The sequence below is a fragment of the Acinonyx jubatus genome, chromosome A2 (assembly GCF_027475565.1).
Source record: "Acinonyx jubatus isolate Ajub_Pintada_27869175 chromosome A2, VMU_Ajub_asm_v1.0, whole genome shotgun sequence".
NCBI classification, from domain to species: Eukaryota; Metazoa; Chordata; class Mammalia; order Carnivora; family Felidae; genus Acinonyx; species Acinonyx jubatus.
The window spans coordinates 139,238,198-139,261,185 of record NC_069383.1 but is presented as its reverse complement, the minus strand read 5'-3'; the positions used below and the strand labels follow the sequence as shown (position 1 = coordinate 139,261,185).

The 22,988-nt window shown below is 34.5% G+C and overlaps 1 long non-coding RNA gene across 5 annotated transcripts in view; it reads left to right on the top strand.

The window, feature by feature from the left end:
* Positions 1-22,988, top strand: part of LOC106968861 (uncharacterized) — a 202,520-nt gene that overhangs the window by 59,524 nt on the left and 120,008 nt on the right. The window lies entirely within an intron of this gene.

Here is a 22,988-nt window from a genome sequence, read left to right as displayed (position 1 = left end):
TTGACTATGGTAAGTAATGCTGCAATAAACATAGAGGTGCAAATATCTTTTCTAACTAGTGTTTTATATTCTTTGGGTAAATACCCAGTAGTAGTGGAATTTCTGGATCATATGGTAGTTCTATTTTTGATTTTTTGGAAAACTTCATGCTATTTTCTAAAGTAGCTGCGTCAGTTTGCATTCCCACCAACAGTGCAAGAATGATCCCTTTTATCCATATCCTTGCCAACACTTGTTTCTTATGCTTTTTATTTTAGCCATTCTGACAGGTATGAGGCATCTCATTGTGGTTTTGATTTTTGCATTTCCCTGATGATGAGTGATGTTGAGCATCCGTTAATGTGTCTTTTGGCCATCTGTATGTGTCCTTTGGAGAAAGTCTCTTCGTGTCTTCTGCCCATGTTTTAATTGGATAATTTTATTTTTTTGGTGTTGAGTTGTATAAGTTCTTTATATATTATAGATACCCTTTATCAGATATGTCATTTGCATATATCTTCTCCCATTCATTAGGTTATCTTTTAGCTTTGTTGATTATTTCCTTCGATGTGCAACAGATTTTTTTTTTTGATGTAGTGTCAATAGTTTGTTTTTATTTTGTTTCCCTTGCCTCAGGAGACATATCTAGAAAAATGTTGCTATGGCTGATGTCACATAAATTATTGCCTGTGCTCTTTTCTGGGATTTTAATGGTTTCAGTTCCTACATTTAGGTCCTAAATCAATTTTGAGTTTATTTTTGTGTGTGGTGTAACAAAGTGGTCCAGTTTGTTTGTTTCTTCCTCTTTCCCTCCCGCCCCCCTTCTCATTCTTTTTCTTTCTTTCTTTCTTTCTTTCTTTCTTTCTTTCTTTCTTTCTTTCTTTCTTTCTTTCTTTCTTTCTTTCTCTTTCCTCCCTCCCTCCCTTCCTCTCTTCCCATCTCTTTCTTTTTCTTCCTTCCTTCCTTTCTCTCTTTCTCCCTTTCTTTCTTTCTTTCTTTCTTTCTTTCTTTCTTTCTTTCTTTCTTTCTTTTGTTCTTTCTTTCTGTTGTTCTTTCTTTCTTTTGTTCATTCTTTCTTTCTCTTTCTTTCTTTCTTTCTTTCTTTCTTTCTTTCTTTCTTTCTTTCTTTATGTAGCTGTCCAGTTTTCCCAACACTATTTATTGAAGAGACTATCTTTTTCCCATTGCATATTTTTACCTCCTTGTATGAAGATTAATTGACCAAATAATTGTGGGTTTGTTTCTGGGCTCCCTATTCTATTCCGTTGATCTATGTGTCTGTTCTTGTGCCAGTACAGTGTTGTTTTGATTACTACAGCTTTGTAGCATACCTTGAAATATGGGATTGTGATATTTCCAGTTTTGTTTTTCAAGATTGCTTTGGCTGTTTGAGGTCTTTTGTTGTTCCATACAAATTTTAAGATTGTTTATTCTAGTTCTGGGGAAAATGCTGTTGGTACTTTGATAGGGATTGCATTAATTTAGCAGATTGCTTGAGTAGTATAGACACTTCATGAACATTTGTTCTTCCACTTCATGAACATCGAGTATCTGTCCATTTGTTTGTGTTTTCTTCAGTTTCTTTCAACAATATTTTATAGTTTTCAGAGTTTAGGTGTTTCACCTCCTTGGTTAAGTATATTCCTAGGTATTTTATTACTTTTGGTGCAGTTGTAAATGGGATTGTTTTCTTAATTTCTTTCTGCTGCTTCATTATTGGTATATAGAAATACAATTAACTTCTGGGGCTGCCTGGGTGGCTCGGTTGCTTAAGCATCTGATTTCAGCTCAAGTCATGATCTCAAGATTCGTGAGTTCAAGCCCTGCACTGGGGTCTGCACTGACAGTGTGGAGCCTGCCTGGGATTCTCTCTTTTTCCTTCTCTCTCTGCCCCTCCCCTCCCTCTCTGTCAAAATAAATATATAAACTTAAAAGAAAAGAAATACAATGGATTTCTGCATATTAATTTTGTATCCTGTGACCTTACTGAATTCATTTATCAATACTAATAGTTTTTGGGTGGAGTCTTTAGGGTTTTCTATATATAGTATCATGTCATCTCCAAATAGTGAAAGTTTTACTTCTTTTTACCGATTTGGATGCCTTCTAAACCTAGATTTGTTGAGGCTTCTTTTTTTTTTTTATCATGAATGGATGTTGTACTTTGTCAAATGATTTTTCTGCATCTGTTGGAATGATCATATAGTTCTTACCCTTTCTCTTACTGATGTGATTTATCATGATTGATTTATAAATATTGAGCTACTCTTGCATCCTGGAAATAAATCTCACTCAATCGTAAATGATTTTTTTAATGTATTGTTGGATTCAGTTTGCTAATATTTTGTTGAGGATTTTTGCATCTATATTCAACAGAGATATTGGCTTGTAGTTCTCTCACATTTTTTTTTTTTTTGGAAGTGTCTTTATCTGCCTTTGGTATCATGGTAATGCTGGCCTCATAGAATAAATTTGGAAGCTTCTTTCTTCTTCTGTTTTTGATATAGTTTGAAGAATAGGTATTCTTTGTATATTTGGTAGAATTCACCTGTGAAGCTGTGTGGTCCTGGACTTTTGTTTGTTGGGAGCTTTTTGATTACTAATTCAATTTCTTTGCTGGTAATTCATCTGTTCAAAATTTCTATTTCTTCCTGATTCAGTTTTGGGAGGTTATATGTTTCTAGGAATTTAGCCATTTCTTCTAGGTTGTCCAATTTGTTGGCATATAATTTTTCATAATATTCTCTTATGATCCTTTGTATTTCTGTGGTGTTGGTTGTTATTTCTCATCTTTCATTTCTGATTTTGTTTGAGTCTTATCTCTCTTTTTATCTTTTTTGATGAGTCTGGGTAAAGGTTTATAAATTTTGTTAATCTTCGCAAAGAACCATCCCTGGTTTCATTGACCTGTTCTATTGTTTTTTAGTTTCTATTTTTGTTTATTTCTGCTGTAATCTGTATTATTTCCTTCATTCTACTGGTTTGGGGTGTTGCTTGCTCTTCTTTTTCTAGCTTCTTTAGTTGTAAAGTTAGGTTGTTTATTTGAGATTTTTCTTGCTTCTTGGGGCAGGCCTGTATCACTATAAACTTCCCTCTTAGAACCACTTTTGCTGTGTCCCAAAGATTTTGGACCGTTGTGTTTTCATTTTCATTTGTCTCCACATATTTTTTGATTTCCTCTTTGATATCTTGGTTGACCCATTTATTGCTTGGTAGCATGTTTTAGCCTCTATGTATTTGTCTTATGTCCAGATTTTCCTTGTGGTTGATTTCTAGTTTCATGGCATTGTGGTCAGAAAAAATGCATGATATGCCTTCGATCTTTTCGAATTTGTTGCAACTTGTTTTGTAGCCTAATATGTGATCCATTCTGGAGAATGTTCCATGTACACTTGAAAAGAATGTGTTTTCTGCTGTTTTAGAATGGAATGTTTTGACTATATCTGTTAGATTCATCTGATCCAGTGTGGCATTCAAAGCCACTGTTTCCTTGTTGATTTTCTTTTTAGATGACCTATCCATTGTTGTAAGTGGGGTGTTAAAGTCCCCTATTATTATTGTATTATAATTGATTACTTCTTTTAGTTTATTATTAGCTGCGTTAAGTATTTGGGTGCTTCCATATTGGGTGTATATGTACAATTGTTATATCTTCTTTTTGGATTGTTTCCTTTATGCTTATATAGTGTCCTTCTGTGTCTCTTGTTAGAGTCTTTGTTTTAAAGTCTATTTTGTTTGATATAAATATGGATATCCTGGATTTCTTTTCACATTTATAAATGCCTTTCCATCCCTTCACTTTCAGTCTATATGTGTCTTTGGGTCTGAAAAGAGTCTCTTTTAGCCTGCATATATATGGCTTTTACTTTTTGTTCATTCTGTCACCTGTCATTTTATTCTTTTTAGGTAATATTCTTTTTTTCTGCTTTTTAATTTTTGTTTTTAAAATTTACATCCAAATTACTTAGCATATAGTGCAACAATGATTTCTGGAGTAGATTCCTAGTGCCCCTTACCCATTTAGCCCATCCCCCCTCCCACAACCCCTCCAGCAATCCTCAGTTTGTTCTCCATATTTAAGAGTCTCTTCTGTTTTGTCCCCCTCTCTGTTTTTATATTATTTTTGTTTCCCTTCCCTTATGTTCATCTCTTTTGTCTCTTAAAGTCCTCACATGAGTGAAGTCATATGATTTTTGTCTTTCTCTGACTGACTAATTTCACTTAGCATAATACCCTCCAGTTCCATCCACGTAGTTGCAAATGGCAAGATTTCATTCTTTTTGATTGCCGAGTAATACTCCATTGTATATATATACCACTTCTTCTTTATCCATTCATCCATCAATGGACATTTGGGCTCTTTCCATACTTTGGCTATTGTTGATAGTGCTGCTATAAACATTGTGGAGCATGTGTCCCTTCGAAACAGCACACCTGTATCCTGTGGATAAATGCCTAGTAGTGCAATTGGTGGGTTGTAGGGTAGTTCTATTTTTAGTTTTTTGAGGAACCTCCATACTGTTTTCCACAGTGGCTGCACGAGCTTGCGCTGCCACCAACGATGCAAAAGAGATCCTCTTTCTCTGCATCCTCACCAACATCTGTTGTTGCCTGAGTTGTTAATGTTAGCCATTCTGACAGGTGTAAGGTGGTATCTCATTGTGGTTTTGATTTGTATTTCCCTGATAATGAGTGATGTGGAGCATTTTTTCATGTGTCAGTTGGCCATCTGGGTGTCTTCCTTGGAGAAGTGTCTATTCATGTCTTTTGCCCATTTCTTCACTGGATTATTTGTTTTTTGGGTGTTGAATTTTTGGGTGTTGAGATAGATTTTGGATACTAACCCTTTATCTGATATGTCATTTGCAAATATCTTCTCCCATTCTGTCAGTTGTCTTTTAGTTTTGCTGATTGTTTCCTTCACTGTGTAGAGCTTTTTATTTTGATGAGGTCTCAGTAGTTCATTTTTGCTTTTGTTTCCCTTGCCTCTAGAGATGTGTTGAGTAAGAAGTTGCTACGGGCAAGATCATAGAGGTTTTTGCCTGCTTTCTCCTGGAGGATTTTGATGGCTTCCTGTCTTACATTTAGGTCTTTCATCTATTTTGAGTGTGTTTTGGGGTATGGTGTAAGAAAGTGGTCCAGGTTCATTCTTCTGCATGTCACTGTCCAGTTTTCCCAGCACCACTTGCTGAAGAGACTGTCTTTATTCCATTGGATATTCTTTCCTGCTTTGTCAAAGATTAGGTGGCCATATGTTTGTGGGTCAATTTCTGGGTTCTCTATTCTGTTCCATTGATCTGAGTGTCTGTTCTTGTGCCAGTACCCTACTGTTTTGATGATTACAGCTTTGTAGTATAACTTGAAGTCCAGGATTGTGATGCCTCCTGCTTTGGTTTTCTTTTTCAAGATTGCTTTGGCTATTTGGGGTCTTTTCTGGTTCCATACAAATTTTAGGATTGTTTGTTCTAGCTCTGTGAAGAATGCTAGTATTACTTTGATAGGGATTGCATTGAATATCTAGATTGCTTTGGGTAGTATGGACATTTTAACAATATTTGTTCTTCCCATTCAGAAGCATGAAATATTTTCCCATTTTTTTGTGTCTTCTTCAATTTAGTCCATTTACATTTTGTTACATGTGTTTTGGTTGTTTTGTTGGCTTTCTTTAGTAATGTACTCAGATTCCTTTCTCTTTACTTTTTGCATATATATTACTGTTTTTTTTTTATTTGTGGATTTTTATTAGGTTTATATGTAACATCTCTGCATATAGCAGTGCATTTTAAATTGATAGTTGGTTAAATTTGAACTCATTCTTTACTCCTCTGCCCTCCATGTTTTAGGTATATGGTGAAATATTTTATATACTTTTATTTTGTGAATCCCTTGACTGATTTTTATAGATATACACCCTTATTCTGCTTTTGTCCTACTTTTCTTAATCCCTCTACTTATTGTCTTTCCTTTCCACTCAGAGTCCTCTTTAACATTTCTTCTATGGCTTGTTTAGTGGTCATGAATTACTTTTGTTTGTCTGGGAAACTCTTTACCTTTCCTTCTATTCTGAATAGTAGGCTTGCTGGATAGAGTATTCTTGGCTGCATGTTTTTTCTGTTTAGCAGCTTGAATATATCATACCCCTCCCTTCTTGCCTTCAAAGTTTCTGCTGAAAAATCTACTGATAGCCTTTTGGGGTTTCCCTTGTATGTAATCGTTTTCTTTTCTCTTGCTGCTTTTAACATTCTCTCTTTATCACTACTTTTTGCCATTTTCATTACTGTGTATCTTGGTGTATATCTGTTTGGATTGATTTTATTGGGAGCTTTCTGTGGCTCTTGGATTTGGATTTCTATTTCCTTTCCCTGATTCAAGAAGTTTTTAGGGGCGCCTTGGTGGCTCAGTCAGTTAACTATCTGACATCGGCACAGGTCATGATCTCATGGTTCATGGGTTTCAGCCCTGTGTCAAGCTCTGTGCTGACAGCTCAGAGCCTGGAGCCTGCTTTGGATTCTATCTTCCTCTCTCTGTGCCTCTCCCCGACTTGTAATTTTTTTCTCTCTCTCTCAAAAATAAGCATAAAACATTAAAAAGTTTCTAGCTATAATTTCTTCAAGTAAAAGTTTTACCTTCTTTTCTCTTTTTTATTCTTCTGGGACTCCTATAATGTGAATGTTATTACACTTGATGATATCACTGTGTTCCTTAAGTCTATTATCATTTTTATTATTATTTATTTATTATTTATTTATTTATTATTTTATTATTATTTTTTCTCCCATGTTCAGCTTGATTGCTTTACATTACTCTATTATCCAGGTCACTGATCTGTTCTTCTGTTTTCTCTAGTCTACTATTTATTCCATTTAGTGTATTTTTAATGAATTCTTCATCTCTAATTGGTTCTTTTTTATGTTTTCTATCTCCTTGTTAAGGGTCTCACTGAAGTACCCCACTCTTTTCTCAAGTCAAATGAGTATCTTTGTGACCATTACTTTAAATTCTCCCTCAGGAATATTACTTATCTCCACTTCATGTAGGTCTCTTGCTGTGATTTTGTCCTATTCTTTCATTTGGGACATATTCCTTTGTCTCCTCATTTTGTTTAACTCTTGGTTTCTCTTTCTATGTCTTTAGAAAGTCATCTTTGTCTCTTGCTGTTGGAAGTAGTGGCTTCATGAAGAAGAGGTCCTGTAGTGCCCTGGAGTGCAATGTTCTCTGTTCACTAATACCTGGTGTTTTAGGGGTATCTTCTGGTGTGTTGTATATACCCTGCTGCTGTGGCTGGTCCACTTTGTCTTCAGTCCAGTCATCTGCAATGGTTCTCTGCCTGCTATGGGCAGGTTTGGTCCTTTTGTTAGTAGGCCCATCTAGGATGGCTTTGAGCTTGAGTTGAGTCAGACTGGGTGTTTGCCATAGGTGCAGTAGTACTGAACTGTTTTGTCTTCTGACATATTTTCATTGTTGGGTGGGCCCTGTATTCAGAGCAGATGTCTACTGCAGCCCACTTTTGGGGCTACAGTCAGTCTGGTGTGTATGTTTATCTTCCCCTCTCCCCAGGATAGGAGTCCCTTTGGAGTGGTACTGGCCCCTGTCAGGACTGTGTGCACACCACCAGCTTGTGGCACTACTTTGGATGGGCTCAAGCCAAGAGAATATTGAAGGGGGTGGATCTGTAGAAGTGCACACAGTTTCACTTTCTTAAGTGTGTGTTTTGAAGACTGGAAGATTTTACTTTTATAAAGTCCAATTCATCATTTTTTTCTTTTGTGATTACAGACTTTTTGTGTTTACTTTATGAGATATCTTCTGATACAAAAAACACAAAGTTTTTCACTTTTTTCTTCTTAAAACTTTATAGTCTTAATTTTTAAATTTGGGGGAATGCTCATTTGGGGCTTATTTTTTGTGTATGGTCAAAAGTGGGGGTTGAGGCTCATCTTTCTTTTTTTCCTATACAGATATCCAATTCTAGCTCCATTTATTGAAAGAATTGTAATTTAACCATTGAATTATGTTGGCACTTTTGTCAGCAATCTGTAGATCAGGTATGTGTGGGTCAGTTTGTGGACTATTTTATGCCATTAATTTATGTCTATGTTTATGCCATATTACACTGTCTTGATTACTATAACTTTATAATAAGTCTTGAAATCAAATAGTGTAAGGCTTCCAGATTTGATTTTATAAAGTATTTTTCATTATTTGAGATCTTAGGATTTCCATATAATTTTTAAGACTTTTTTTAAAAGACTTTGTTGTTTTAGAGCAGTTTTAAGTTCACAACAATATTGAGCAGAAGGTGCACAAATTCTCCCTGCCTCAACATGTACTAAGCCTTCTGCATTAACAACATCCCCAGAGTGGTACATTTATTATACTTGGTGAGCTTATAATGATACATCATAATACATATATTGATACATACAAAGTCCATAGCTTACCTTAAGGTTCACTCTTAGTGATGTACATTCCATGTATTTGGACAAATGTATAATGACATGTTTCATCATTCTAGTATCATAAAGGATATTTTCACAGTTCTAAAAATCTATGCTCCACCTATTCATCTCTCCCCCTAGTCCCCAGTTCTTGGCAACCGCTGATCTTTCTACTGTCCCTATGGTTTTGTTTTTTCCAGAATGTCATATAGTTTTGCAGTGTGTAGCCTTTTCAGATTAGAATCATACAATATGTAGCATTTTTAGATTCACTTCTTTCATTTAGTAATATGCATTTAAGGTTTCTCCATATCTTTTCATGGCTTTATATGTAATTTTTTTTTAGCAAGGAATAATATTCTATTATCTGAATGTTCCACAGTTTATCAATTCCTTTACTGAAGGAAATCTTAGTTGCTTCTAGGTTTTGACAATTATGAGTAAAGCAGCTATAAACATCTGTGGGCAGGTTTTTTTTGTGTGGACATAAATTTTCAACACCTTTGGGTAGTTAACAAAGAGTGTGAGTGCTAGGTTGTATAGTAAGAGTATATTTAATTTTTTGAGAAATCAGCAATGTGTCTTCTAAAATGGCCAAACCATTTTGCATTCTCACCAGCAATGAATAAAAATTTCTGTTACTGTTTCCTCTCTGATTTTATCCTGTGAAAAAAATTGTGGAGAATGGATATAATTTCATCCTTAAATTCTTGATAGGTATCACCAGTGAGCCCATTTGGGTTGGGTTTTTGGTTTGGGAAGGTTATTAATAATTGACTCAATATCTTTAATAGATATAGCCTTATTCAGATTATCTATTTCTTCTTGTTTGACTTTGGGCACATTGTGTCTTTTAAGTAATTGGTCCATTTCATCTGGGTTATTAAATTTGTGTGAATAGCATAGTATTTCTTTCTTATTCTTTTAATGTCCATAGGATCTGTAATTATGTGTCCTTTTTTATTTCTTTTTTTAAATTGTATTAAAATTTTTTAATGTTTATTTATTTTTGAGAGAGATAGAGAGAGGAGAGAGAATAAGAGTGGGGGGAAGGGCAGAGAGAGAGGAAGACACAGAATTCAAAGCTGTGTCTCAGAGCAGCTGTGACACAGCTGAGCTGTCAGCACAGAACCCCATGTGGGGCTTGAACTCACTAACTGCAAGATCATGACATGAGCCTTAGTTGGACACTTAACTGAGCCACCCAGGTGCCCCTGATTTTTGACATTAGTGATTTGTGTCCTCCTTTTTTCTTAGTTAGTCTGTGTAAAAATTTATTGATTTTATTAATTGTTTTCAAAGAACGAGCTTTTAGCTTCATTGATTTTCTGTATTGAATTCTTGTTTTTAATTACATTGATGTAGGATCTAATTCTTACTATTTCTTTTCTTGTGCTTACATTGGATTTAATTTGCTCTTCCCTTTCTAGTTTCCTAATGTGGAAACTTAGATTATTAATTTTAGATCTTTCTTGTTTTCTAATACAGGCATTCCATGCTATAAAACTAATCACTGCTTTTGCTGCACCCCACAAATTTTGAGGAGTTGTATTTTTTTTTCCATTTAGGTCAAAATATTTTAAAATTTCTCTTGAGATTTATTCTTTGATTTATGTGTTGTTTAGAAGTATGTTGTTTCATATTCATGTATTTGGGGATTTTCTAGCTATCTTTTTGTTACTGCTCACATAAATTTTTAAATTACTTTCTCAATTTCTTTTAAAAGTCTGCTGGGATTTTGATTGTGATTAGGTTTCAATCTATAGATCAGTTTGGGGAAAATTGACACCTAAAGTAAAATTGAGTCTCTCAGTGTGTGAACATGGCACATCTCTCCATTTACTCAAGTTTTCTGTAATTTCCTACAAAAAAGTTTATAGTTTTCAATGTGCAGGTCTTACATATGTTTTGTTAATTTTAATGTTTAATATTTTATGGTTTTTAGTGTTTTTCTTATTGGTATTGTTTTAAATTTTTAAATTGTCTTAAATTTTACTTTCTAATTATGCATTAATATTCTGACCCACCTTTCTCACGGAGTGTAAGAAAAGTCATTTCAACTGAATATCTGTACCAAAAATTTTTACAGTTATTACAAGAAAAAACAGTATAGTGAGCAGAATAACATTTCTATAGATAAGAAGGCTATATTTTGAACATATTTATATTAAAAATTAATCATTATCTGAAATTCAAATTTAACTGAGCATCCTATATTTTATCTGGCAGCCGTAAGCACACTATTATTTTACATTGTGTTGAGATATTAACCAAGGTACCTAGACAAGAGAAAATAATTAAAAGCATATGAATTTGAAAGAAGAAAAATGATCTTTATTTCAAATGATATTATTTTATATCTGGAAAGCCCAAAACGTTAGTGGGAAAACTAACACAAGTTAATAAGAGAATTTAGTGAAGTAGTAGGTTACAAAATCAAAATTAAAAAACAGTAACTTTATTATGTAGAGAAAGAAGCCATTTAGAAGATGTAATAGAAGGGAATATACCATTTATTATATCCAAAATAAAATATCTAGGCATAAAATTGAGAAGAAATATCTAAAACATTTAATGAAGAAAACTATAAAAATAGTCCTGAAAGACCCAAAAATTACCTCAAACATGTGGAAAGTTTTACCATATACTTGGATAGAAAGAGGAAACAACATAAAGATGTCAAGTTAATTTATAAATTTAACAGAATTCCAATAAACTACTATCAAGCTTTTTTCCCCTGGGGGATAATCCCCTGGGATTATAAAGTTCATTTAAATGAATAGTCAAATCACTGGAAACGGAGAGCAATAGGGATAAAATAGGCCTACTTGATATTAAAACATAATTAAAACAATGTGATCATGGTACCCGAATACGCAGAGAGAGCAATAGAAAACCCACAAGTAAACTTAACAGCATATGGCAACACTATAGGTTGCACTTTTAGTAAGTGGTATTGAGATAAACTGGGTAACCATGGTAAGTATATGAAATCGAATATATTCCTAATACTGAATATTATGATAAATTTCAAGTGGTTTAGAGATTTAAATATTAAAATAAAAGAAATCATATGAGTAGTAGGAGACATATGAGTAAAATCCTCATGAAATCCAAAAGGGAGAAGATTGTTTAATCTGATAAAAACTTTTGCATGGCAAAAACAAAACAAAAAGAATATTTTTACCATATATAAAAAGACAAAGGACAATTTTTTTAAATTGCAACTTTTATCACAGATCTAGTATTAATATGTAAATAGCATCTGATATGGAAAAGAAAAAGACCAGCAAATCTATAGAAAAATGGGTTAGTAATTTGAGTAGTCAATTCAAGAAAAGTACTGCAAATGGTCCTTAACTATGAAAATGATGCTTCACTTCATTTCTCATTTACAACAAGAGAAAAATGCAAGTTAAAACAGCCTAAAACAAAATTCTGATCTACCATATTGGCAAAGGTTCCAAAGTTTAACAACCTATACTATTGGCAAAGCTATGGGCAAATGAATGTTGTTATATATTGCTGATAGAAATCAAAATAATACAATAATTTGAAGGGGAGTTTGTCAACATCTAGCAAAATTATGTATGTATACCTTGATCCAACAATCTAACTTATAGAGCTCTAGAAGGTATAGTAACAAAATGCAGTAGTAAAAATTTTACAGTAGTAAAAATATGTAAAGCATAAGCAAAAAGATCTTCATTTCAGCATTATTCATGATAGCAAAAGAAATTTCCAAATGTTCATCAGTAGAGCACTTGTAGGCACTGCACAATAAATTATCATGCAGCTGTAAAAGGTAATGAGTATTATCTTCTGCAGAGGATCTCCAGCATGTGTAGTGTAAATGAGAAAAGTAAGGTGCAGAAAAAGTGTGCATTGTATGTTACTATTTTTATTTATTTATTTGTTTGTTTATTTATTCATTTATCTATCTATTTTAACGTTTATTTATTTTTGAGAGAGAGAGAAAGAGAGTGGGGGAGAGGTAGGGAGAGGGGGACAGAGGATCCAGAGCTGGCTCTTTACTGACAGCAGCAAGCCCAATGTGGGGCTCGAACTCAGGAATTCATGATATCGTGACCTGAGCCAAAGTTGGATGCTCAAACAACTGAGCCACCCAGGTGCCCCTGTACGTTACTGTTTTTTTTAAGGGGAGGATATAGGAATATACATATGTTTGTGTATGTTTGTGCATATGTATGTATTTGTATATATACACACATATATGTTTTGTATATATTGTATATATATTGCATTTATTTGTATATATATTTTGTATATATATGTGTGTATATATGTATATATTTTTAATAGAAGGATAAAAATATTGATTATTCTTTGGGAGAAAAAGTAAACAATATGAAGGAGACAGAGATAGAAGCTAGACTTCTCTGATCATACTTTGATTTACAGATTTGAGTTTGTATCATTGTAAATATTTTATATAATTATAAACAAAATGAAATTAAAAATGATCCTAAAAACCAGAAGCAAAATAAAACAAATGTCTAAATGTATGGAGGTGGTGGCAAAACCACAAAGAAGAGAATTATTTCAATTATATGTATATGTTGTAGATAATTAAATTAAAGTTGACTGTATATTCCTAGTGGAGTGTATTTAAAACAAAAAACAGAAAAAACAAAATAATCTTTTGGTAAACATTGTTATTGGTGATGTAGGCATTTTTCTGAGACTGGAGAGTGTGTATTGTAGAATAAAGTTAATGGGATATAATAAATAATGGGATGTTGAGGCTGGGATATTTTGTATAGAAGGAAGGAGATACAGATTAAAGACTTATGAGATTAATAAAAGTCTTGTAGCCCTGAATTTGAATTGGAAGTATCAATATGAACATGTGCTCTATACCATTATTTAAAAAAAAAAAACATTTTATAGCCCTTTTCACTAAAAAGGGCTGGGTTCATGACCTGAAAAACAGTCATGAACCCAGAGCAATGAATACTTTTAGAATTCTAATTGTGGTCTCTACATCTTATTCCCACTAAAAGAAACTAGAACTTGATGCAGAAATGGCAGATTGCAGAATCTTGGGCAGAAAATTTATGGGATAAGACTGAAACATCTTGTCATATCAAAAAGTAAGATAAATGCCAAAGACAACTAGTGTAGTGACAGAAGGATGTAGGACTTATCTTGAACAGAATCTTTTTGGACAAAATATGGAATACCTTCAACATCACTAGGAAAATAATTGCAGTGATTTGAAGCACATAAAATAGGTTTAAATCTATGAGTTTATAGTGATAAAAAGAAATTACTGGTCACTTTTGGAGAATTCTAGGTAATCAACTCGTTATTCCAAAACAATAGCTAATAAAGGAAAAGTATCAAATATTTACTCTTATTTTCCCATTCAAATTGTATCCCTGAGTAACTAAATATTTGATGAGGAGAAATTTGTACTTATAAGAGTATTCCAGCTAGTAAATGAAGAAGGAAGAATTAGAGTATCACTGTTTTTCAGTCCTAATAAATTAATGGATTTCAGTAGTGATCATCATTAGTTGCTGACATCCTATATAAAAAAAATCAATCAGGTATTATGCACCTCCTAATGAAAATACATGACATCGCTTATGAACTAGCTTTGCTAATAAATCAAAAAGCCTCTAGATCTAACAAACAATCTACAGGAGATATTAGAAGCAGAGGAACGTTTGAATTACACCATGGGGATGCAATCAGCAAAATTTATACTGTGGGATACTCCACAAGGGAATTAAAAAACCATTTCTTGAGCAAATAAATATAAAGGAAAAAGAGAGAGAGATAAGTACATATCAATCAATTACAATACATTGACTTTATTAGGATCCTGATTCTAACATAAAAAACTGTAGGGAAAAGTGGAGAGAAAATGAAAGCGATCCAGACAGAAAGAGACACACATTTATAGAAATTGGACACTTACACAAATTTCAATATTGCCTAAATATTTGATAATATTAAGTAATTATTATAGACTGGAAGCAAGACACCCTAGTAGCTACAAGCATATCTAGTTAGTGTCCAGATCATGGTTTCTAAATATCATTCTTTACTCAAAAAATGGCTGATTCAGGTTTGGTACAGGGGAAATGTAAAAAAGTCTAGCACTAAAAAACAAGAAATTTCAAAGACTAAGAGTACATTTCAAAAAGAACACAGAAGCTGTTGGGAATTAGGCAAAGGTCATCAACAGAGGCTATAACTACTGGATTAAAGGTTGTTGGGGAATAGAATATTCATGCCATAGTGAAGTACCTTCACAGAGATCAACTTCTAATTACAAAAAGGAGAAGTGTACCTTCAGCAAGTGATCAAATTTATTATTACCTGTAGAGGTACTGCTACCAATGACAATAATATTGCAACCTGATAATGATGCAAAAAGAAGTACATACTACTTTCCTAGTGTTCTTGGGAAGAAAAGTTATGACTAAATCTAATAGTGAGAAAATAATCAGACAACTTCATAATATGATGGCCTGGACCCTTCATAAAAAATCAATGTCATGAAAAACACAAGAAAAAAGCTGTTCTAAATTAAAAGAGACCAAAGACACAAAACAAGCAAATGCAATGTGTGAAACTTAATTTGGATTCTGCATGTGGGAAAAGGTACTATAGCAGACATAATGGAGGCTTCTGGGATTATTTAAATGAGGGCAGCATGTTAGATGAGATTATTGAGTTACTATCAATTTTGTAGGTATGATAATGGTGTTGTGGTTATATAGGAAAATATCTGTACTCTTAGGAGATTCCTGCTGGAGTATTTAGGGGCAACGTGTTGGGAACGTACTTTCAAATGGTTTGTAAAACATACACACGGATGTGTATATGTATTGAGGAGAATAAAAAATGTGGCAAGGTTTTAAAACTGGTGAAACTTGGTGAAGGTATACAGGTGTTTATAGTAATTTGGATTTGTCTTTTTTATATAGATTTGAACATTTTTCTATTAAAAATTTGAAAAAATTAAATAAAAACAAATTATTACTTATGTATTTTAAGAATTGTATGTTTGCTTAAAGCTTATTAAGATGCATTATTTTAAAATCTTTTAATATAAGGCCAAGTACTTCTTTTTAAGTAAGGCATAGCTAATTGGAGTTCTGAATCTATCTTGCTTAAGCCACAACATTATTATAAGAATGCCCATTTTCAGTTACTGTGAAACTAAGTAAAGTCAATTGCAAAGCAATGAGACAAAACTCTTCTGAATTTCTTTTATTTTTTCCTTTAGTATTTTACCTTGATCTCTTCTACAATACACTTTTATTTGAATCTTTCCAAGGCATTTAGCCTGGTTTTTGTAGAAGCAACCCTTTCTTCTCGCATTTATATTTCATTAATTTACATGATATGCAATTAAATGTTATAAGTAAAACAACAACTATAACTGATATTAGCAAGTTTGGGGACAAATACACTTAACTCTTGGTAAATATACAACTCAAGTTGGTGGGAATTGAAAAAGTACATGGATGTACAAAAGAATAGCCTACCAGTTAGAAGGTTATAGTGTGCTGTAGTATCAGCTGGGATATGTCACAATGATGCTGTAGATCGTTGGTTAATCTGGTAAACTGCTTGAGTGGAGATTGGTTAGAGAGGGTGTACTGTAGTGAAACACCAAGCCTGTGCTGCAAACGGGATTCAATATTGGTCACACATGGTTAAGCTCTGTCCATAGTCATTGTCTGGTGACATTCGTTTATGAATAATCTCTTCTGACTAGATTACTGTCAAGGCCCTTCCCTCAGTCAAACTAAATAAAGCGGCTTCAGACTTTGTTACGGTCCCAAAGGAGCACAGTTAGGTCACTTTTCTTTCCTTTTATCCTGTAACCCACACTTATCCCCAATAATGTGAAGCTATTCAGTTAGAAATTATGTTACTCAGGTTCTGTTTCAGTGTCAGCTGGGAATATCACATAGAACCATGGGTGTTAGACTTGGTAGTAGAGGTACTTGTTGATTGTTTCTGAGGCAATGCCAATGAAATTCTGAGTCTAAAGCAGAACGGAAGGTTACATACAGCTCCCACCCTGAAGTTCCCCAAGAGGTGAAGCTCATTGTGAAGGCAGTGTTGATTTTCCTACTTCACCATCCCTTCTGAGAGGAAGAGGAGAAAGTTCTCCTGCTTTGTGAGCCCTGAGAACACTATTGTCAGAAAGATGAGTGTCTCTTTCTTGTAAGTGGCGTGCTAGACAGCTGCATTGGATATCTGTCTCTGTTCATTGAATTTGCTGCTCAGTTCTCTGAGGAGGCAAGGAAGAGAAAACTGTTGAGGAAAGCTTTCAGCAGATTTGTAAGAGCCAGCATTTCTTGCCTCTAGAGCTCAGAGCATTTAACTGCTACTCTTCCCCTGGGGGCCCTTTTCAGGTTCTGGCTTTTTCAGGCGAAGCAAGAGACCCTAATTATTTCACTTTCAATCAATTCTGAAGCCTCAAAGACCAAAATTGTCTCTTCAGATCCACTCAGATGCCAAAGAGAGGTGTGGAAAAGAAATTGCTGCCCATCTACCAGCAGCTGTAGACCTCTAAGCCACCTCTTGCTTTCATTTTCTGTGTGGTCTTCAGGAATTGTTGTTAACACTCAAATAAGTAAAAATAAAATGTTTCAATGGATACCTTGAGAATACAGAAAAAGCTATAGACACTGTGGCAGGATTTACTACTATTCATTGACCAGTTCACTTTGCCCTATACAAGGGAGAATTATACAGGACTTGTCTTTGGCCAGTGAAATGTAGTGGAAGTATTTACTTTCCAGTTCTTGAATCTCCACTTCTTTCTTCTCCAAAGTGTTGAAAATAACATCATCATGAAACCTTTGTAAATAAACCACCCAAACTTCATCTAAATGTATTATCCATTTAGACATACCTCAATTTGCTTATTATTATTTTTTTCAGAAAAAAAAATAAATAGAATTTTAAAAAGATTCATATGCCCAAAGAAAGTCTTAGGGAATTCTTTTGTGTGTCAAATATGTCAGTATGTTTTTTTTTTTTACATTTTCATACCTTGACTGTGAAAAGCAAAGTACATCACATATTCTTCTTTTCTTAGCTACTTTTGTAGATTTGTTTTCTAGATGTTTTGTTATTTCACTCATCAAACAAATGCTTACCAAACACCTGTAACATTCAACATGTTGTGCCAAGTCCTGGGTGTACATGTTTATGTGTAACTGTAGTTGTACCTGAGTATTGTGTGTTAGTTTTGCTGTTATGGACTGAATTGTCGCCCTGCAAGATTCATATGTTGAAGCCCTAACCTTTGATGTGACTGTATTTGGAAGGACTTTTAGGAGGTAATTAAGGTTAAATGAGGTCATAAGGATAGGGTGGTAGCCTTATAAAAAGACAAAGAGATCTCTCTCCATCTCTCATGTTCTCTACATGCACATACTGAGGAAAGGTCATGTGAACACACAGTGAGAAGGCAGCAGGCCAGGAAGTCTGCAAGCTTGGAAGAAGGTTTTCATCACAACCCAACCATGCTTGCATCCTGATCTTGAACTTGCAACCTCCAGAACTGTGAGGAAATAAAGTTCTATTGTTTAAGCCACCTAATCTGTGGTGTTTTCTTATGACAGCCTGAGCTGACTGAAACATTTGCCATATCCAGAATTTTGTAACTAGAATATCTGTGAACCTTATAAGAAATAAATCAAGGGCAACAGAATAACATAGAACTGTACTTTGTACAGCTAACTATAAACTTATGAAATTTGTAATACTAAGCTATTAAAGGGAGAAAAATAAAGGTCTAAAGAAAAGACAGATAAATTCGTGAAAGTCAGATTCATATTGACATACTAAGGGAAACCAAGATTCTAAACTTGAGAAGGACAAAATAGGGAAGAACAAATCAGTCATTTTTTACCAAACGAGTGCTCAGGCATGTCCTTAGACAATATATCTCACAGTGTGGTTTCAGACTACCTGCATCAGAATTATGTGGGTGTGCCTATTGGATATCCAGATCTCAGGACCATGCTGAAGTCATGTTCAGTTTCTCTAAGGTGAAGTCTCAGAATCTTCATTTTAAACAAGTTCTCTAAGTGATCTTTAGGCACACTGAAGTCTGAGATACCCTATTCAGGCATTGTGGGATGGCATAAAAAATGTTAGTCTTTGTCCCCACACTGAGATGCCTACAGATACATGAAATAATGGAGGAATCAAGGTGGTTGTGATCAAGTACTCAAATTTATGATACAGAGTATAAACCTATAGTATTTGTAGAAGAAGAGGACAACAGAGAACAGGAAGTAGCTACTAGAGATCTGTTTCCAGCACCCTGATAACTTAAGAGGGAGCAATGGGACAGTACACCAGGGGAATCAAGGAGGCCTCAGAAAGGAAGGAACATGCCATCATCTGGAGAATAAATAAGCTTTCTCCCTTCAACATTTTTTAGAAAAAGATGATAATGGAATAAAACACAGTTTTTATTTCACAAGGACAGAGAGCACAGAGAGGAGATAGGAGTAGATGAAACAAACATTTTTGGAAGACAGAAAGCAGATGAAGAGTGATTAGACTAGAAGTATGCCAGTGACCCCTGGACAGCCTCTGGAGTCTCAGCTCTTGGAAGCATCAAGTACTGCAGAGAGTGGGGGAGAGAGATGTGTAAGGATAGAGAGGGAACATAAGTGGTTGGACCCTGGCAGGAGCAACAGGCTGATTCTCTGGAGGATGCAAACTGGAGGAGCCTTGCCATCAGCATTAAGCAGAGAGTGAAGCACAAGGCAAGGACTGCAACAGGGGTTGAGTCAACTTACTGAACAATGAGACTCTCAGTACCTCCTCCTCCCCACTCTGATCTTAGAAATCTGAAGGTCCGATGTCTTCCCTCAGGCCCTTCTCAAATCCAAAAATGGATGCTAAAAATTAGTGTAGCAATGCCTTCAGAATGTTAAGAGTATGTGCCCAGTTTCTTAATCAATTAAGAGATTTATCAAGTAGGATAAATGGTAGAATGAAGATATTTTCAGATATAAGAGTACTGAAAACATTTACCTTCTTAAGAAGTAACTGGAGGGTGCTTTTTAACAAAAACAAGGGAACAAACCAAGAAAGGAAATTCGGTATGCATCCCTACAGTGAGACTTAGAGTACAGCTGGCATAGACTGAAACAGACAGGCTGAGGCAAAGGGGACTGAAGGGAAAACATTTGAACTCAGGTCTTCTGAGGTTTTGAATCTTAGGAGCATTCAATATCCTGTAAAGAGTCTGCTAGCAGTGTAGCATCCTTCCATTTTCTTTTTACTTTGCTTGGCCCTATGTGAAATAGATGTTTTTATACTTACCTTCTCATCCTTGTTTCTAGTTTCCATTTTTGGAAAAGATCTAAGAAGCATACCTTTCTTTTAGAAATGATATAATCAAACATTATCAGTGATTGAAGTAATTAGTGTAGTTTTCATATCACCATTTGAGTCATGTAACCTTAACTAAAAAGTGAAGAAACCAACATTAATATGCAAAAATCTAGGTGATTTTATGTTACCTTTTATTTATAGATATTTTAGGAGTTTACTACAATATTCTCCAGATTGTTCACTAACTTAGTAAATTGGAAGGACTGATTTTCCATTTTTATGGGAAAAAAACCAATAACCACCATTTACAGCAAAGAATTTGCACTAGGCAATGCCTTAAAATAATTTTGAAATGTATTTATTTACATCTCAAATATGACTTCTTTCTAAAATGTTCAAAGTCTGATTTCCACAGCTGCAATTAAATGACTTTTTAGGATAATGTTTCATTTGGCTGTATTATGTTAATAATCAGCTAGATGATGTATATCTTTTCCATCTTTATGTAACCATGAATTATTCAGAAGTGTTCTCTTGCAAATGCAGAGTAGAGGAATTCAGTTCCTTTTCCCCCAAAAGGGTCAGACATGCTTTAGTTTAGAAGAGAGAGAGAAAAAAAGTAGATTCTTTCTTTTTCTTTTTAATCCTTTAAGACTTATCGAAGTGAACAGCAGGAATTTATTTAAATATACAATAATGAGAAAATGCTCACGTAAACTAATACATCTACTTGACAAAATGATGCAACTCTCAAAAACTAATGGTTGGAAAGACAACATAGCTGTATGGAAAGATGTTTGTATAAAAAATAAGTGAACAAAAACATGATATAAAAATGAATGCACAATGGAATTTCAATTAAAAATAGTCACCAGAAAAAATTCTAGAAGAAAATACAATAAAATAGTAATGACAGTCATATTACTATGGTAGGAATATAGGTGATATTTTTCTTCTCTATGTTTTCCAATTTTTTTAATGTTATATTATTTTTATAATGAGAAAAAACAAGCAAACCAGCACACCCTTATTTAATTACTAGTGTTTTTGATAAACCGGGTTGTGTGCTGAGGATATAACAATGAAAAGATATACTTAGTGATATATAAAATATATCAAGTTTTCCCTGGTGATTACTAAAATGTATACATTTAATATAAATTTCATTGAGATCTTATTAAGGAGAAATGTCATTAATTAAATACTGAGTAGGTGCTTTTCATGTGTACCTTGTCCAGTCCACTCAACAATCATATGAAGAAGATGATTCTCTTTTTATGGACAGGAAGTATGTCTCAGAGAAACTATGCAACTTATTTGAAGTGGCATAGTTAATAATAAGAAATTGAGTCTGGCCCGATTGGAAGTCCATTCTTAGTCATTTAACAATAACTTACTAAGTACTGACTATGTACCAGAAATTGTTTTAGATTAAGGATTTTGAAATGAACACAGCAAAGACCCTGCCCTCATGGACCTTACATTCTAGTGTGAGGAGATATAAACACAAATGAGTGGCAGGAGTTGTATTAGAAGCTGAAAAGTGCTTTAGAGACAAATAAGGCAGATAAAGGGGCTAAGGAGGCAGAGTAGAGAGGGGTTGCAATTTTGAATAGGATGATCAGGAAAGGCCTGACTGAGAAAGCAGTGTTTGAACAGAAGCCTGAAGGAGTTGAGGGAAGGATCCCAACTCTGCAGAAGAGCATTTCAGGCAGAGGAGACAGTAAGTATAATGGGCTTGAGATGAAAGCATGCCTAGAGGAACAGCAAGGACACCAGCGTGACTATAGCTATGGAACACAGTGAGTAGAGTGGAACAAAATGAGATAAAGGAAGATAGTAGGGAGCCAGAGACTTTGAACTTTGTAGGGCATTATCAAGACAGGAAACCACTGGAGGGTTTTAAGCAGAGGAGTTGCTTTATTTGACTTAGTTTTCAAAGGATCATTGCAGCTTCCATGTGCAGAAAAGTCTGTAGGGGGATCAGAGTTGAGGCAGGAGACCCTTTGGAGGCTACTGCAGTGAGAGATGATCGTCACTTGTGCCAGAATAGGAGTGGGGGGCTGTCAAGAACTGTCAGGGCCTGAGATTTTATCCTACTGCTTATCTGCAAGCTATCAAGTTAGCCAATTTCTTGCATGCTGGCAGAAAATATGAGTTTTATGGATCAGAGACAAAGGACTTTATTTCTCATGACATAGTAGTCAGCCCGTGCTTCATATTTGTTTCATCTCTTTTGTCCACCCTGTCTCATGGGGGGATATAGAGTGGCTCAAGTGGACACTGTATACAGTGGGTTTGTGTTACGGCTGAGGGACCCTAAGTTTAGGAAATCCCAATCTTTTGTAATGGATGAAAAGCAAACTTGCCTAACCTCTGCTCTCTTTATTAATGTTGACAAAAACAAATGTGCCCTCTGTTCCAGAGGGAATACTATCTTCTAAGGCTTTTTGATATCCAAACCTCCTTGGAAATATAGTCTAGAACAAGAGCTACCAGGGCCTTCCCTTGTAAAATAAGCAAAAATGTTAAAAAAAAAAAACAAAACATGGAGAATTGTCTCCCAACAAGGATGTAATATGAAGTGGCTGTGTTCTAGAGGTATTTTTTAGTTAGAGCCCATATCAGATGTAAGAGGAAGAGACTCCAGAATGACACTATGGTTTTTGCCAGGCACTATACTAGATGCTGGGGATATGGTGGCCAATGAGACATTCCAGGTCTTGGCCACCATGGGGCTTACCTTCCCGTAAGAAAGAGAGAGACCCAAAACAGGTATGCATGCCAAATAAGTGTAATGATTGACCTACTTTATATATAGTTTCTGGAAATTTCAGCTGTGCAAAAATATGTAGTTTTATTGAAACCAGATAAAGTTACAAGCAGGATAGAAAGGGAAGAGGTAGATTAGACCCCATAGATGAAGTCAAGTGTGCTTGCTCTTAGAATTAATTTTATCCTTTTCATCTTTTTTTTTTTAAGAAATAGAATTTCCTTGAGTTTGTACTTTCTTGCAGTGGACACATTTAGAATCATTAGTAACCTAGACTTGCTTAATTTGGAAGACAAACATTGAAATTTTAAAAGATTTCTATTTTAGGAATAAAATTATTTTACTTTGCTTGCTTTATAGACATACATTTGGAGGTTGACTGTAATGAGCTATTGTCATTGATGGAAAAGCCATCCATCATCAATTTTATTTCTTAGTGGTTA